Here is a 16,291-nt window from a genome sequence, read left to right as displayed (position 1 = left end):
AGCACAGAGAGTCCCATACAGGATAAATCCAAGGAGAAACACACCAAGACACATATTAATCAAACTATCAAAAATTAAAAATAAAGAAAACATATTAAAAGCAGCAAGGGAAAAACAACAAATAACACACAAGGGCATCCCCATAAGGTTAACAGCTGATCTTTCAGCAGAAACTCTGCAAGCCAGAAGGGAGTGGCAGGATATACTTAAAGTGATGAAGGAGAAAAACCTACAACCAAGATTACTCTACCCAGCAAGGATCTCATTCACATTTGATGGAGAAATTAAAACCTTTACAGACAAGCAAAAGCTGAGAGAGTTCAGCACCACCAAACCAGCTTTACAACAAATGCTAAAGGAACTGCTCTAGGCAAGAAACACAAGAGAAGGAAAACACCTACAATTACAAACCCAAAACATTTAAGAAAATGGGAATAGGAACATACGTATCGATAATTACCTTAAATGTAAATGGATTAAATGCTCCCACCAAAAGACACAGACTGGCTGAATGGATACAAAAACAAGACCCATATATATGCTGTCTACAAGAGACCCACTTCAGACCTAGAGACACATACAGACTGAAAGTGAGGGGATGGAAAAAGATATTCCATGCAAATGGAAATCAAAAGAAAGCTGGAGTAGCAATTCTCATATCAGACAAAATAGACTTTAAAATAAAGACTATTACAAGAGACAAAGAAGGACACTATATAATGATCAAGGGATCGATCCAAGAGGAAGGTATAACAATTGTAAATATTTATGCACCCAACATAGGAGCACCTCAATACATAAGGCAAATACTAACAGCCATAAAAGGGGAAATCGACAGTAACACAATCATAGTAGGGGACTTTAACACCCCACTTTCACCAATGGACAGATCATCCAAAATGAAAATAAATAAGGAAACACAAGCTTTAAATGATACATTAAACAAGATGGACTTAATTGATATTTATAGGACATTCCACCCAAAAACAACAGAATACACATTTTTCTCAAGTGCACATGGAACATTCTCCAGGATAGATCATATCTTGGGTCACAAATCAAGCCTTGGTAAATTTAAAAAAATTGAAATCGTATCAAGTATCTTTTCCGACCACAACGCTATGAGACTAGATATCAATTACAGGAAAAGATCTGTAAAAAATACAAACACATGGAGGCTACACAATACACTACTTAATAACGAAGTGATCACTGAAGAAATCAAAGGGGAAATCAAAAAATACCTAGAAACAAATGACAATGGAGACACGACGATCCAAAACCTATGGGATGCAGCAAAAGCAGTTCTAAGAGGGAAGTTTATAGCAATACAAGCCTACATCAAGAAACAGGAAACATCTCGAATAAACAACCTAACCTTGCACCTAAAGCAATTAGAGAAAGAAGAACCAAAAAACCCCAAAGCTAGCAGAAGGAAAGAAATCATAAAGATCAGATCAGAAATAAATGAAAAAGAAATGAAGGAAACAATAGCAAAAATCAATGAAACTAAAAGCTGGTTCTTTGAGAAGATAAACAAAATTGATAAACCATTAGCCAGACTCATCAAGAGAAAAAGGGAGAAGACTCAAATTAATAGAATTAGAAATGAAAAAGGAGAAGTAACCACTGACACTGCAGAAATACAAACGATCATGAGAGATTACTACAAGCAACTCTATGCCAATAAAATGGACAACCTGGAAGAAATGGACAGATTCTTAGAAATGCACAACCTGCCAAGACTGAACCAGGAAGAAATAGAAAATATGAACAGACCAATCACAAGCACTGAAATTGAAACTGTGATTAAAAATCTTCCAACACACAAAAGCCCAGGACCAGATGGCTTCACAGGCGAATTCTATCAAACATTTAGAGAAGAGCTAACACCTATCCTTCTCAAACTCTTCCAAAATATTGCAGAGGGAGGAACACTCCCCAACTCATTCTACGAGGCCACCATCACCCTGATACCAAAACCAGACAAAGATGTCACAAAGAAAGAAAACTACAGGCCAATATCACTGATGAACATAGATGCAAAAATCCTCAACAAAATACTAGCAAACAGAATCCAACAGCACATTAAAAGGATCATACACCATGATCAAGTGGGGTTTATTCCAGGAATGCAAGGATTCTTCAATATACGCAAATCAATCAACGTGATACATCATATTAACAAATTGAAGGAGAAAAACCATATGATCATCTCAATAGATGCAGAGAAAGCTTTCAACAAAATTCAACACCCATTTATGATAAAAGTCCTGCAGAAAGTAGGCATAGAGGGAACTTTCCTCAACATAATAAAGGCCGTATATGACAAACCCACAGCCAACATTGTCCTCAATGGTGAAAAACTGAAACCATTTCCACTAAGATCAGGAACAAGACAAGGTTGCCCACTCTCACCACTATTATTCAACATAGTTTTGGAAGTGTTAGCCACAGCAATCAGAGACGAAAAAGAAATAAAAGGAATCCAAATCGGAAAAGAAGAAGTAAAGCTGTCACTGTTTGCAGTTGACATGATACTATACATAGAGAATCCAAAAGATGCTACCAGAAAACTACTAGAGCTAATCAATGAATTTGGTAAAGTAGCAGGATACAAAATTAATGCACAGAAATCTCTTGCATTCCTGTATACTAATGATGAAAAATCTGAAAGTGAAATTAAGAAAACACTCCCGTTTACCATTGCAACAAAAAGAATAAAATATCTAGGAATAAACCTACCTAAGGAGACAAAAGACCTGTATGCAGAAAATTATAGGACACTGATGAAAGAAATTAAAGATGATACAAATAGATGGAGAGATATACCATGTTCTTGGATTGGAAGAATCAACATTGTGAAAATGACTCTGCTACCCAAAGCAATCTACAGATTCAATGCAATCCCTATCAAACTACCACTGGCATTTTTCACAGAACTAGAACAAAAAATTTCACAATTTGTATGGAAACACAAAAGACCCCGAATAGCCAAAGCAATCTTGAGAACGAAAAATGGAGCTGGAGGAATCAGGCTCCCTGACTTCAGACTATATTACAAAGCTACAGTAATCAAGACAGTTTGGTACTGGCACAAAAACAGAAATATAGATCAATGGAACAGGATAGAAAGCCCAGAGATAAGCCCACGCACATATGGTCACCTTATCTTTGATAAAGGAGGCAAGCATATACAGTGGAGAAAAGACAGCCTCTTCAATAAGTGGTGCTGGGAAAATTGGACAGGTACATGTAAAAGTATGAAATTAGAACACTCCCTGACACCATACACAAAAATAAACTCAAAATGGATTAAAGACCTAAGTGTAAGGCCAGACGCTATCAAACTCTTAGAGGAAAACATAGGCAGAACACTGTATGACATAAGTCACAGCAAGATCCTTTTTGACCCAGGTCCTAGAGAAATGGAAATAAAAACACAAATAAACAAATGGGACCTAATGAAACTTAAAAGCTTTTGCACAGCAAAGGAAACCATAAACAAGACCAAAAGACAACCCTCAGAATGGGAGAAAATATTTGCAAATGAAGCAACTGACAAAGGATTAATCTCCAAGATTTACAAGCAGCTCATGCAGCTCAATAACAAAAAAACAAACAACCCAATCCAAAAATGGGCAGAAGACCTAAATAGACATTTCTCCAAAGAAGATATACAGATTGCCAACAGACACATGAAAGAATGCTCAACATCATTAATCATTAGAGAAATGCAAATCAAAACTACAATGAGGTATCATCTCACACCGGTCAGAATGGCCATCATCAAAAAATCTAGAAACAATAAATGCTGGAGAGGGTGTGGAGAAAAGGGAACACTCTTGCACTGTTGGTGGGAATGTAAATTGATACAGCCACTATGGAGAACAGTATGGAGGTTCCTTAAGAAACTAAAAATAGAACTACCATATGACCCAGCAATCCCACTACTGGGCATATACCCTGAGAAAACCATAATTCAGAAAGAGTCATGTACCAAAATATTCACTGCAGCTCTGTTTACAATAGCCAGGACATGGAAGCAACCTAGGTGTCCATCATCGGATGAATGGATAAAGAAGATGTGGCACATATATACAATGGAATATTACTCAGCCATAAAAAGAAATGAAATGGAGGTGTTTGTAATGAGGTGGATGGAGTTAGAGTCTGTCATACAGAGTGAAGTAAGTCAGAAAGAGAAAAACAAATACAGTATGCTAACACATATATATGGAATCTAAGGGAAAAAAAAAAAAAAAAAAAAGAGGTCATGAAGAACCTAGTGGCAAGATGGGAATAAAGACACAGACCTACTAGAGAATGGACTTGAGGATATGGGGAGGGGGAGGGGTGAGATGTGACAGGGTGAGAGAGTGTCATGGACATATATACACTACCAAATGTAAAATAGATAGCTAGTGGGAAGCAGCCGCATAGCACAGGGAGATCAGCTCGGTGCTTTGTGACCACCTAGAGGGGTGGGATAGGGAGGGTGGGAGGGAGGGAGATGCAACAGGGAAGAGATATGGGAACATATGTATATGTATAACTGATTCACTTTGTTATAAAGCAGAAGCTAACACACCATTGTAAAGCAATTATACTTCAATAAAGATGTTTAAAAAAAAAAAAAAAGAAGTCACAACCATATTTTTATATAAGCTTAAAGATGTGCCTTTAGACCTTTAACCCATCTGAAGTCCACCTCTATAAATAAGGTAAGGATAAGGTAGAGATCCAGTGTTATTTTGCTATTTATGGGCCAATTTCTCCAACATCATCTACTATGCATTGATTCGTGGCACCAAATTTATCATATATCAAGTTTATATAAACAGGAGGGTCTACCTCTTAACTCTCGATTCTGTTCCCTTAGGCGATTTGTTAATTCTCTTTGAACTGTTTTTGTCTAAAATCAATTGAGTGTGAATGTAAGGGCTTATTTCTGGACGCTCAATTCTGTTCCACTGATCTATCTTTACACTAGTTCTACACTGTCTTGACTAATATATTAAAATTTAAAATCAGACAGTGTAAATCCTCCAACTTTATTCACATGTAACAGAGCTAGCCCTCAATTTTAAAGAACATTTTATTATGTAATTTTTTTAACATACACAAAAGTAGAAGGCATTGTAAAACGAACTTTCATTACCCATGCTGCAGCTTCAACAATCTTGTTTCATCTATACTTCTCCACCTCTTACCTATTGCTAGTTATGATTTTTAACACCTTTATTGAGGTATAACTTATTTACCAAAAAATTCACGCACTGTAACTGCACAATGCAAGGATTTTTAGTAAACTTCTAAACATGTGAAAACGTTACCACAATTCAGTTTTAGAAAACCTCCATTGTCCCAAAACATTCCATCTTGCTCAACTGCTGTCAATACCTACCCCCTCTCCCACTCCAGCAACCATTCTTCAGCTTTCAATCTCTAAGTATTTGTCTTCTCAGAACATTTCTTATAAATGGAATCATACAGTATGTGGTCTTTTCCATCTGGCTTCTTTCACTTACCATAATATTTTTTAGGATTACACATGCTAAAGCATATATTAGTTCAATCATTTCTGTTGTTGAATAATATTCCATTTTACAGTTATACTACATTTTGTTTATCCATTCACCAGTTTATGGACATTTGAATTGTTTCCAGTTTTGAATCTTATGTATAATGCTATTATGAACATGTGCATATAAGTCTTTGTGTGGCTACATATTTGCATTTCTCTTGGATACTCGCCTAGGAGTAAAATATCTAGGTCATATAGGTTTGTTTAACTTTTTAAGAAACTGCCAGATTGTAATCCAGAGTGGCTAAACCACTTCACATCCCCTGAAGTAATGTATGAGGGTTCCAGTTTATCCATATTGTCCCCAATTCTTATTATTTTCTGTATTTTTTTTTTCCGGCCCAACCGAGGCTTGTGGGATCTTAGTTCCCCGACCAGGGATCGAACCCATGCCCCGGCAGTGAAAGCGGCAAGTCCTAACCACTGGACCGCCAAGGGATTCCCTCTCTATTTTCTATTATAGTTATTCTAGTGGGTACATCGGTATCTCATGATAGTCTAATTTGCATTTCCTAATACTAGTTTTGTTAACTATTTTTTTCACGTGACTTTCAGATATTAGTATACCTTTGTGCATGAAATGTCTATTCAAATAGTTTGCCCATTTTTAAAAAAATTTATTTATTTATTTTATTTTTGGCTGCGTTGGGTCTTCGTTGCTGCGCGCGGGCTTTCTCTAGTTGCGGCGAGCAGGGGCTACTCTTCGTTGCGGTGCGTGGGCTTCTCATTGCAGTGGCTTCTCTTTTTGCGGAGCACAGGCTCTAGGCACGTGGGCTTCAGTAGTTGGGGCACACGGGCTCAGTAGTTGTGGCTTGCGGGCTCTAGAGTGCAGGCTCAGTAGTTGTGGCACACGGGCTTAGTTGCTCCGTGGCATGTGGGATCTTCCCGGACCAGGGCTCGAACCCGTGTCCCCTGCATTGGCAGGCAGATTCTTAACCACTGCACCACCAGGGAAGTCCCTATTTTGCCCATTTTTAATTGGGCCTCCTTATTACTGAGTGGTAAGACTTCTTCATACATTCCAGATCCAAGTCCTTTTATCAGATATATAACTTGGAAATAGTTTCCTCCAGTCTGTGGCTTGACTTTCCATTCGCTCAGTGGTATCTTCTGAGTTTTTAATTTTGATGATGTACAATTTATCAAATTTTTTTTTCGTGGATCGTTCTGTTGGTGTGGATAGCTTAGCTCCTCTCCAGTCTATCCTGTGCAGATGTGCGGAAACTTATCCAGACCGTACGACTGTCTCATATTCCAAATCTTCCTATTAAATTTTGGGCTAACTTTATTGCTTGTTCCAGGCAGGACTGCAACTTCAGGCTAGCTGAGGCACTGGGTTTACACGTTTGTTTGCCACTGAGACCACAGCTATTACCTACAGTGCTGCTGGGGTGGGTTTTCCTGCTCATTCAGAATCAAGTGAGAGCCCTCTGGCAGGGAAGGTGTGGATTTTTACAGCTTGAACACCCTGGTAAGACCTCCCACAAACTGAGATGGAGGGTGGGGAAAATGAGAGCAGTCCCAGGTAAGACTGCCACAGACCTATGGTTTTTAGTCAGAGTTCAGTGTTTCATTAATAACCACCTGTAAATTGCTCAGATGGCTTTGGTTGTTTTTGAAATGGTTGTTTTTGACAATTTAGTCCAGTTTTATAGTTTATTTTGGAGGGTAGAATTTGCTGCAGTTTCCTCTTGGCACTGAGTAATGCTGGTTTGGGGGATGGGATGATGCAGGCAAAATGAAGATTTTCCTCTAAGATGAGGAGTGAGACAAGGGTGGTCGCTCTCATCACTCCTATTCAACATAGTACTGGAAGCATTAGCCAGAACAATAAGGCAAGAAAAAGAAATAAAATGTATTGGAAATTCCCTGGCAGTCCAGTGGTTAGGACTCCGAGCTTTCACTGCCTAGGGCCCGGGTTCAGTCCCTGGATGGGAAACTAAGATCCCACAAGCCTCGCGGCACAGCCAGGAAGGTATCAAAATCAGAAAAGAAGTAAAGTGTCTTTGTTTGCAGATGATATATGATCTTATAGAGAATTCTAAAGACTCCACCAAAAAACTGTTAATAAACAAATTCAGTAAAATTGCAGGATACAAAATCAACATACAGATAACAATTGCATTTCTATATACTAACAACAGAATATCTGAAAAAGTAGTGAAGAAAACAATCTCATTCAAAAAGGTATCAAAAATGATAAAATACTTAGGAATACAGGCATACCTCAGAAGTATTGCAGGTTCAGTTCCAGGCCATTGCAATAAATCGAATATCGCAACAAAGCGAGTCACAAGAATTATCTGGTTTCCCCGTGCATATAGTATTACGTCTAAATAAACAAGGTACACACCTTAATTTAAAAATAATGCTGTTAGAAAAATGACACCAGTGGACTTACTCAACACAGGGCTGCCACAAGCCTTCATTTTGTAAAAAAAAAAACAACAAACACACAATGTCTGTAAAGTGCAATAAAGAAAAACTCAATTAAGAAAATCACAATAAAATGAGGACTGCCATTAAATTTAACCAAGGAGATAAAAGATCTGTACACTTAAAACTACAAGAATTTGATTAAAGAAGTTGAAGAAGACACAAAGAAATGGAAAGATAGCTAATGTTCACATATTGAAAGATTTAATGTTGTTAAAATGTCCATACTACCCAAAGCCATCTCTAAATTCAGTGCAATTCCTATCAAAATTCCAGTGGCATTTTTCCCAGAAATAGAGAAAACAATTCTAAAATGTGTATGAAATCACAAGACTCTGAATAGCCAAAGCAATCTTGAGAAAGAAGAACAAAGCTGTAGGCATCACACTTCCTGATTTCAAATTATACTACAAAGCTACAGTAATTACAACATATGCTATTGTCAAATGATAAAAATAAAACACATAAAAATAAACACATATACCAATGGAACAGAATCAAGAGCCCAGAAATTAACCATCATACACATGGTCAACTAATATTTGATGGAGGAGTCAAAAATACTCAGTGGGGAAAAGATAGTCTCTTCAATAAATGGTGTTGGGAAAACTAGATATTCACATGCAAAAGAATGCAATTGGACTGCTGTCTTACACCATTCACAAAAATTAGCTCAAAATGGGCAGAAGAACTAAAGAGACTTAAACACAAGACCTGAAACCATAAAACTCCTAGAAGAAAACACAGGAGGAAAGCTCCTTGAAATTGGTCCTGGCAACAATTTTTTGTACCTTACGTGACACCAAAAGCACAAGAAACACAAGCAAAAATTAATAAGTGGGACTACGTCAAACTAAAACCTTCTGCACAGCAAGAGAAATAATAAACAAAATAAAAAGGCAACCCACTGAATGGGAGGAAATATTTGTATCATATATCTGATAAGAGGTTCATATCCAAAATATTTAAGGAGCTCATACAACTCAATAACAAAAATAAAACAAAACAAACAAATAAAACAAAAAACAAAAAATCTGATTTTAAAGTGGGCAAAGAAATTGGATGGACAGTTTTCCAAAGAAGACATACAAATGGCCAACAGGTGCATGAAATGATGCTTAACATTACTAATCATTGCAGAAATGCAAATCAAAACCACAATGAGATATCACCTTACACCTGTTAGGATGGCTATTATCAAAACGACAACAGATAACAAATGTTGGTGAAGATGTGAAAAAAAGGGAACCTTTGTGCACTGCTGGTGGGAATGTAAACTGTTACAGGAATCATTATGGAGGTTCCTCAAAAAATTAGAAATAGAACTACCATGTGACCCAGCAATCCCACGTCTGTGTATATATCCAAAAGAAATGAGATCACTATCTTGTAGAGATATCTGCCCCTCCATGTTCTTTGCAGCATTATTCACAATAGCCAAGACATGGAAACAACTTATTGATGGATGAATGACTGAAGAAAATAATTCAGGGACTGCCCTGGTGGTGCAGTGGTTAAAAATCCGCCTGGCAATGCAGGGGACACGGGTTCAAGCCATGGTCCAGGAGGATCCCACATGCCGCGGAGCAACTAAGCCCATGTGCCACAACTACTGAGCCTGCGCTCTAGAGCCCACAAGCCACAACTACGGAGCCCAAGTGCCACAAGTACTGAAGCCCATGCACCTAGAGTTCATGCTCCACAACAAGAGAAGCCACCGCAATGAGAAGCCCGCGCACCGCAACGAAGAGTAGCCCCTGCTCACCACAACTAGAGAAAGCCTGCACGCAATAACGAAGACCCAATGCAGCCAAAAGATATAAATAAATAAATATGAAAATATGAAAATAATGCAGTCGTAAAAAAGAAGGAAATCCTGCCCTTTGTGACAACAAGGATGCACCTTGAGGGCATTATGATAAGTGAAATAAGTCAGATAGAGAAAGACAAATACTGTACGTTCTCACTTATATGTGGAATCCAAACTCATAGAAACAGAATGTAAATTGGTGGTTGCCAGGGTTTGGGGGGTGGGGGAAATGACAAGACTCTGGTCCAAGGGTACAAACTTTCAGTTATAAGTTGAATACGTTCTGGGAATGTATGTCAGAATAGTGACTATAGTTAACAATACTGTATTGTATAGTTGAAAGCTGCTAAAAAAGTAGATCTTAAATGTTCTCACTATAACAACCAAAAAACAAACAAATAAACCTGTAATTAGGTGAAGTGAAAGATGTGTTAACCAACCTTACTGTGATAAACATTTCACAATATATACATATATCAAATCATTACATTTTACATCTTAAACTTACACAATGTTATATGTCAAACATATCTTAAAAAAGCTGGGGTGAGGGGGAGACTGAGAATTTGTACCTATTTTACTGACTATTATTCCTCTTTTTTTAAGTAGCTATTTAACTTCCTTTGCTTAGTTTTTAAATGTGTGGTCTGCCTATTTCTTGCTGGTTTGTAGGGGCTTCTTGTATATTCTGTATATGAATCTTTTATCAGATATGTATTGCAGATATTAATATTTTCTCCCAGTCTGTGGCTTGCCTTTTCATTTTCTTAATGTTGCCCTTCTATAAACAGAAGTTCTTAATTACAATGAAGTCTCATTTATCAGTCTCTTTTTTATGGTTGGTGCTTTTTTATGCCCTTTGTAGAAAATATTTTTATTCCCTAGGGTGTAAAAATATTCTTCTATATTGTTTTCTAAAACCTTTGTTGTTTCGCCTTTCACACTTAGATCTTACGAATGAAAAATATTGTTGCCATATCAGTAAACAAAGGATGTTGCAGCCTTCAAGCCATCACATTACGGCCTCCCCAGGTGAGCCCTGAGGGAACTCAGGATAGAACAGGATGCCCACCATCAAGTTGTCAACTGCTGCAGCCACCCCAGGCAATGGTTCACCCTGAGGAAACTCAGGATGAGAAAACACAGGATACTGGCCCCAGATAGCTGAGGTGCACATCAAAGGAATGTTTCAGTGAGCCCAGACTTTGCATCTTCCCATACATAGAAAAGCACTAAATTCCTTAACTTGAGATATCTGGTTTTCTTTAATTAACAGTAAACTTTTTGATGTTCCGACTACCTGGTCTTAGTTGCAAAAACTCCTAATATATATCCTGGCTTCCCCCTTGCCTCTTCAGCGCAGTCCCTCAGAGTTATCTGAGAGTCCTGTCTCCCAGGCTTAAAGTCCTCAGAATGTCTGCCTCATAAGACATAACTCGCAACTTTTAGGTTGTGTTTTTTTTTTCCAGTTAACAATCTACAATCCACTGTAACTGAGTTCGTGTACCAGTGAGAGGGATAGATCAATATACAAAAATGTCCATATGGCTGTACAATTGACCCAGCTCTGTTAATTCAAAGACTACCCTCTCCACCCCACCCACTGCACTGCACTGCAAACTTGGCATAAGTCAAGTGACTGTATCTGTGTGGGTCACTTTCTAGACTCCGTTTCCTGTTCTTTTTGTTAATTGGTCTACTCTTGTACCAATTTTCATACTCTCTTGTTTATACAACTTCATAATAAGCCTTGACATCTGATAATGCAAGTCTTTCTGCTTTGTTTTTCAAGTTTGTCTTAGCTATTCTTACCCTTTTTGCATTTCCATGTTTGTTTTAAAATCAGTTTAATTGTTTTTCGACCACACATGAAAACAATCTTCCAGTGATTGACTGAGATTTCACTGACTCTATAGATCAATTTGGAGAGGATTAAATCATTAATATACTGAGTCTTTCAATATACGAGCATGGTATACCCCCCTTTTACATAGGTCTTCTTTAAATTCTCTCAGTATTGTTTTATAGGTTTCAGTGTTGAAGCCTTGGATATATTTTGTTAGATCTATTTATTAGTGATTATTACCTGAATCAATCATTTTATTAGAAATCGCCAAATGGTGATTTTCTAATTCTATCATTCATTATGCACTTAGCTAGAATTTTTCTACCAAGATCTCCTTCATCCTCTAAGACTATCTAATTTCCCTGATGCATAGTTCATACCGGAAAGGCAGGATAAATGCTTCCTCTTCTTTCCCTGTAGTTACTAATTTTTAACCAAATGAGTTGGTGTCCCAGCAACCCCCAAAACCATCTCATTAGTTTTGTTTTTGTTGGGAAAAGCGGTCTCATGGGGAGTCTTTCAACCTGTACTCGGCCACTTAAGAATGGGCCATGGGCCTGGACCACTTCTTACCAAGAGACAGAGGGCCCACACTGCTGTGCCGGTCTATGGCTTGTATGGGAATATCTTTCCCTGATTCAGACTCAACCTGTGCTCCTCTGTCCTGCTTGCACACGTGCACCACCCCAGGCTCCTGTGCTCCTCTGTCCTGCTTGCACACGTGCACCACCCCAGGCTCCACGGGGAGGAGTCGGGGTCCTTCTGCTCCAGCACGAAAGGGGTGCTTCTAGACCAATTGCCCTGGGACGGCTGCCAGGGTGGAGAGGGACCCCCTGGCCCCGGGGGACCAATGCGCGCTGTTGAGGCTGATCTTGCTCTATCTCTATGTGAACACAGCGATGCCCCAGCCACGGCTGCACCGTGTTGTTTTCCTTGGCGACTCTGATGCCAAGACGCAGTGGGCAGCGTGTCTGGACATCTACTGCTGGTGGCTGGTGTTGTGATGGGCTTTGCTCTCCTCCACGAAGTGGGAGTCCTCCCTGGGACTGGGAACGGGTTCATGGTGTTCTACTCGACAAATTTTATTTTTCTCTTTAGAATATCATTATGAATGAATGGTTTTTAATATATCCAATATGCTTTTTATATTGTTGGCATTCTATTGGTTTTTCAAATTGTTCCATCTCTAGAGTGTTCCTTCAAGCTAGCTCCTGTGTCCTTTTAACAAAGTTCCTGCCTTTATGTAGGTTTCTGCAAGTCAGAGCCTGACAAAAAAGTTTGTGTGCAGGTAGTGTCTCTGGGAAGTTGATTCCAGAGAGCAGGAGTGAGAGATGTAGGGAGTGTCACACGGAAGAAGGGACAGGTCAGCCACCAGGACTTTCTTTCTGACCGGTACTATTTGAGGACTTTTTTTTGAAATATGTCTCAGAACTATCTGCCCATGGGACAGAAGAGAAGCATTTATGGATTGGTTACTATTCCCCATTCATGGAAAATGGCTTCATGGGCATTTATTCCCCCCAAACTCCTAGTTGCACATGCATGACCACTAAGTGGGTTTGTGCCAAGAGTCTACATCCTGTGAGCCTCAGAGAAGTCCCAAGTCAGGAAGAAGAGATCATAGCATAAGCATTCATGTAAATCTCTCTGACCACACCTGCACAAAGCCTGTCAAAGGTTGCACGACTGTCACCACAATCATGACTGAATAAGAGGTGGGGCTGAGAGGGTTCTGTAGCGTTGCAGCAGAGGTGTCTAGCGCTGTCCACTAGAGCCACTCATGCCTCTCTTAAGTCCAATTCATCACAGAGCCTTCTTCCATGTAGTGGTCAATCAGGATTTCTGCAAGACTCCGTGGAAGAGTGTTAGTGGAAAAAACTACAGTCCTCACAGCTCAGCTGGTCCTGAGACCATGATTGAGACAGTCATCACATACAACCCAATCTAGATTCCCTCACTGCCACCAGCACTTCAGCTTGGAAGACACTTCTAAAATGGAGTTAACAATCTCACCCCTACCTCTATCCTGTCCAGTGTTATTACTACAATGAGGTAACCAAGGTAGCTTTCCATACCTTCCTTTATGCTCATTCATGTACCACACACACACACACCACACATTTGTGTATGTATGTAATATGATCTCATTATTGCAAAACAAAAGAACAAACAAACAAAAAGAAAAGAAAAAATTAACTAGATCTAATAGACATACACACCCAACAGCAACAGAATATAAATTCTTCTCAAGTGCACATGGACCATTCTCTAGGATAGACCATATGTTAGGCCACAAATCAACTCTCAATAGATTTTAAAAGATAGATATCAGATACATGTATATGTATAACTGAATCACTTTGTTGTATACCTGAAACTAACACAACATTGTTAATCAACTATAGGCCAATATAAAATAAAAAGTTAAAAATTAATAAATAAAAGTATCTTCTCTGACCACAACAGGATGAAGTTAGCAATCAATAACCAAAGGAGAACTTGAAAATTCACAAATTTGTGGCAAATTAAACATCACACACTTAAACACTCAATGGGTCAAAGAAGAAATCACAAGGGGAATTTAAAAATACTTAGACATGAATGAAAATGAAAACACAACATACTAAAATTTATGGGATGCAGTAGTAAGAGAAAATTTTATAGCTGAATGTTTGCACTAAAATCAAGAAAGATCTCAAATTAACAGTCTACCTTTACTACTCAAGGAACTAGGAAAAGAGGAATTCCCTGGCAGTCCAGTGGTTAGGACTCTGCACTTTCACTGCTGAGGGCACAGGTTCAATCACTGGTCAGGCAACTAAGAACCCGCAAGCCACACAGCACGGCCAAAAAGAAAGAAAAAAAAGGAACTAGAAGAAGAAGAAAAAACTAAACCCAACAGTAGCAGAAGAAAGGAAATAATAAAAGTTATAGCAGAGGTAAGTAAAATCAAGAACAGAAAAACAATAGAAAAAAATCAATGAAACAAAAAGTTGGTTCTTGAAAAAGATTAACAAAATTGAGAAACCTTTAGCTAGACTGACTAATTTAAAAAGAAAGAGAAGACTCCAATTACTAAAACCTGAAATATAAGTGGGGGCATTACTACCAATTCTATAGAAATAAAAAGGATTACAAGAGAAAAACTGTACTATGAACAATTGTATGCCAACAAATCAGATAACCTAGATGAAATGAACAAATTCCTAGAATCACACAACCTACCAGGACTGAATCATGAAGAAACAGAAAATCTGAACAGGCCTAAAACTAGTAAGGAGATTGAATCAAAAATCAAAAACCTCCCAACAAAGAAAAGCCCTGGGCCTAATAAGTTCACGGGTTAATTCTACCAAACATTTAAAGAATTAACACCAATCCTTCTCAAACTCTTCAAAAAAATTGAAGAGAAAGGAATACATCCTTACTCATTCTATGAGGTCAGCATTGCCCTGATACCAAAGTCAATAAAAACATTACAAGAAAATTACAAACCAATATTATTCATGAATATTGATGCAAAAATCCTTAACAAAATACTGGTAAAGAGAATTCAACAGCATATCAAAGGGATTATACACCATGACCAAATGGAATTTATTCCTAGAATGCAAGGGTAGCTCAACATATGAAAATCAATTAATGTAATACACTACATTAACAGAATGAAAAGGGGGAAGAAAACTATATGATCATATCAAACAACACAGAAAAGCATTTGAAAACAATTCAACAGCTTTTTATGAAAATAACACTCAATAAACAAGGCATAGAAAGAAACTACCTCAAAATAATAAAGTCCATAAATGAAAAACCCACAGCTTACAGGATACTCAGTGTTGAAAGACGAAAAGCTTTTCCTCTAAAAATGGGAACTAGACAAGGATACTCACTTTTTCCAATTCTATTCAACATAGTATTAGAAGTTCTAGCCAGAGTAATAAGGCAAGGAAAAGAAACAAAAGGCATCCAAGTTAGAAATAAAATGATCTGTATTCACCGATGACATGATCTTGTATGTAGAAAACCCTATTACACACACACCAACAAAAAATAAAACAAAACAAAAACAAACTTTAGAAACAATAAACAAACAACAAAGTAGCAGAATACAAAATCAACACTCAAAAATCAGTTGTGTTTCTATACACTAACAACAAAAACCTGAAATTAAGAAAATAATTCCATTTACAATAGCACTCAGAAAGAATAAAGCACTTAGGAATTAAGTTAACCAAGGGGACTTCCCTGGTGGCGCAGTGGTTAAGAATCTGCCTGCCAATGCAGGGGATGCGGGTTCAATCCCTAGTCCGGGAAGATCCCACATCCCATGGAGCAACTAAGCCCATGTGCCACAACTACTGAGCCCGCATGCTGCAACTACTGAAGCCCATGTGCCTAGAGCCTGTGCTCTGCAACAAGAGAAGCCACCGCAATAAGAAGCCCACACACTGCAACGAAGAGTAGCCCCCACTCGCCACAACTAGAGAAAGCCCGCACACAGCAACAAAGACCCAACGCAGCCAAAAAAAAAAAAAAAAATTTAAAAGAAAAACAAACAAAACAAAACAAACAAAGAAAACCTTAACCAAGGAGGTGAAAGACTTGTACA

This window comes from Eubalaena glacialis, chromosome 10 (assembly GCF_028564815.1).
Source record: "Eubalaena glacialis isolate mEubGla1 chromosome 10, mEubGla1.1.hap2.+ XY, whole genome shotgun sequence".
In the NCBI taxonomy this organism is placed as follows: Eukaryota; Metazoa; Chordata; class Mammalia; order Artiodactyla; family Balaenidae; genus Eubalaena; species Eubalaena glacialis.
Note: the sequence above shows the minus strand (reverse complement) of the source record.